Genomic DNA, 3,402 nt, shown 5'->3' with positions numbered 1-3,402 from the left:
CTAAGCATAGCAGGCATAGCAAGGTAGGAAACACATACATGGCTCAACCAACTCCTACACATGCTAGTGGGTTTCATCTATTTACTGTGGCAATGACAGGTCATGCAGAGGATAAGGGTTCAACTACCATAGCACACAACAGTTTGAAACGTTGTTGTCTTAATGTAGTAAATGAGAGCAGAGGCGACAACATGGGATTGTATCGATATGATCAATGGGGCTGCTTGCCTGATGTAGTGGTAGTAGGGTACTGGCCTTCAGACGGATATTCGGGGTTATCCTCGGAGGCAGAACCTACCACGAAAGACACACCGAACATAATCAACACATGACAATATGCAACAATATGATGCATGCTATGACATGGCAAAATATATGTGTCCTCGCCTAATGCAAGCTAAAACAGAAAGGAATGAACCCATTTGAATCAAAGATTCAAATTTTAGTTCATTCAACATAGCCATATTAGTGCATTATCTTATTTTGCTTAAACAGCAAGGTTTACTTGCTTTGTCATGCATGAAACCATTACCAATGGATAGATTTAATTTTTCTGATCAAAATTCATATATAAATCTTTTCATTTGGAGTTAGAGATTAATTTCTATGATTTTTTAAAGTTTGCAACACTTTCTGGAATTCTCTATATAAAAATAAATCCAGAAATTAGTTATTGCGTCAGCAGTGCGTCAGGGTGACATCAGTGGTCAACGAGGACGTCCAGGTCAACCTGACCAGTGGGTCCCGCGTGTCAGCAGTTATTTAAACTAACTAAATTTAGTTAAAACTAATCTGGGTTAAGTAGCAGAGGGGGGCCCCCACTTAACATAGACTCAGGGGAGTCAACCCGGGCCCACCCAGTCAAGGTCAATGGGTCAAACCCGCCGGCCTTAAGCCGCCGGCGAGGACAGACGCGGCGGAGGGCGTCGGGATTCCTCCTCCGGCGACCAAATGGCCGGCGGAGAGCATCTACGTGCTTCTGGAGAACTCACGCACTGAGTGGAGCAAGCGGTGTGTGCGGGGGTGGCCGGAGATGATGCCGGCGTCGAGCCAAGCGGCGGCCGGAGTTCGGGCGTGCACGGAAACGGAATTAGGAGGCACGACAGGGAGCGCAGAGGGGTGCTACGGCCTCCTGGGGATGCAGTGAATCTATTGGACACGGTGGTGTGGCCGGTGGTTGGCCGTAGACACGTCGGCGACGAGCTCGGTGGTGGCGCGTGCGGTGAAGCTTCGTGCAGTTGCTACAGTGCATGAGAAAGCAAATGGAGAGGATGGGGAGGTAGCTGAGCTCACGGCGGTCACGTAGGAATGGACGGCGCGGTCGGGAACGAGTTGATGCGGTGGCGACGACGAAGAGGATCTCCGGTGATGGCGGAGTCGGGCGAGGTTGTTGCAGAGGCTGCGGGGCAAGCGAGCGCTCGGGGCTCGGCTTGCTCGAAGGAGTGGAGGGCGGCGGAGCTTCTGGACACGGTGGCTCGGCATGGGGACGACGGAGGGCGCGACTACGGCGGCGGTGCAGCGGTAGGTGCGTCGGCCATGGTGCGGAAGACCGAGGGAGAGAGGAAGGGGGGCGAGTGAGGTGTCCACGGAGTCGGGGCGGTGACGTGGAGCCTATATGGTCTCCAGGAGCGCGAAGCGGCAAGCTGCTGGCGCCGTGGTGAGCTCGCGCTCGTCGGCGTCAGCTCTCTGCCTGCCTGGTGGGGACGAAGCAGCTGGCTGGCATGGGCCAGCACTGCGCTGGGCCGCTAGGTGGGCCGGCTGATGGGCTGCGGCCAGGTAAGTTCTCTCCCTCTCTTTTAATTTTTGTTTTCTATTTTTCTGTAGGTTTGTGGCTTTATTAAAAATAGCTAGGCACTTCTAAAAATCTTGAAAATAATCAGAGGCTCTGTTTAGAATATTTCCAACAACCCACACTTATCTTCATAATTATTTGAGCATTTAAAATATTTACTAGCATTCAATTGCCCAAATGCAAATTACATATGTTTTAATTCAATGACCTTCTGTTGACCTAGAAAATTGTGCACCAATCTTACTAGAGGTTCTAACCCAAGACAAAGAGAGTGAACTTTTTAGAAGGGAATTTCAGGTTCATTGAAAATATTTTTAGTAAACCTTAGTTGATTCCAGAGGGGGTGCTGGGGGTTCTGTCTTCCCCAATTCAAGTTTCTGACGAAAGGTAGACATGATGCAACACTCTAATGCATGACTAGCTAGGATGTGACAACTCACCCCCACTGAAACAAATCTTGTCCCGAGATTTAGAATCCGCCGGGAAGAAGGTGGGGTACTCGAGTCGAAGACGATCCTCCCTTTCCCAAGTAGCCTCTTGCTCGGAATAGTGTGACCATTGAACTTTGAGAAACATGATATTATGGCGTCGAGTGGTATGCTCGGCTTCATCAAGAATACAAACGGGATACTCCCGATATGAGAGGTTATCTTGTAGATCAAGCGCTTCGTGGTCCACCTCACGGATAGGATCCGCGAAGCAACGCCTGAGTTGAGAAACGTGGAAGACATCGTGAACTCTGGAAAGATGCGAGGGTAGTTCCAATTGGTAGGCAACTTCTCCTCGTTTTGCAAGAATGCGAAAGGGTCCAATGTAACGAGGAGCCAACTTGCCCTTGGTACCGAATCGATGGGTTCCCTTTGAAGGTGTAACCCTAAGGTAAGCCTTGTCGCCAACTTCATAAGACATAGGCTTATGCTTGCAGTCATATTGACTCTTTTGGCGAGATTGGTCCATTTTCAATTCCTCACGAATAACGTGAACCTGCTCTTCTGCTTCCTGGATCATATCCGGGCCAAATATTTTTAGTAAACCTTAGTTGATTCCAGAGGGGGTGCTGGGGGTTCTGTCTTCCCCAATTCAAGTTTCTGATGAAAGGTAGACATGATGCAACACTCTAATGCATGAATAGCTAGGATGTGACAGTGGCAAACATACAACTAATATTAATTAGTGGCCTTGATGCTGCTTCTCTAGGGTTTGGGGTGGCCTCGACAACGCTTCAAGGATAGAAAAAGAAGAGGAAGAATAAAAAAAAGAGGAGAAGAAAGAATAGAGGAGTTCTTCTACTCTATTCTTTCTTCTCCTCTTTTTTTTCTTCTTCTTCCTCTTTTTTTTATTAGGAACGAGGGTCGTCGAGGGTCGCTGAGCGGTAGAGGAAACCCTAAATAGCAAGTATTGTGGGTGTGAGATACATGTGGCCGTCGGTGTCGGACACTACATCCACGTCCCACAAGTGACGTGGGCGTCGAAGCCCGCGTCACTTGTGGGACATGGATATAGTGTCCGACACCGACGGCCACATGTATCTCACAACGACGATACTTGCTATTTAGGGTTTCCTCTACCGCTCGGCGACTCTATTCTTTCTTCTCCTCATTTTTTTTCTT

The sequence above is a fragment of the Triticum dicoccoides genome, chromosome 7A (assembly GCF_002162155.2).
Source record: "Triticum dicoccoides isolate Atlit2015 ecotype Zavitan chromosome 7A, WEW_v2.0, whole genome shotgun sequence".
NCBI lineage: Eukaryota > Viridiplantae > Streptophyta > Magnoliopsida > Poales > Poaceae > Triticum > Triticum dicoccoides.
Note: the sequence above shows the minus strand (reverse complement) of the source record.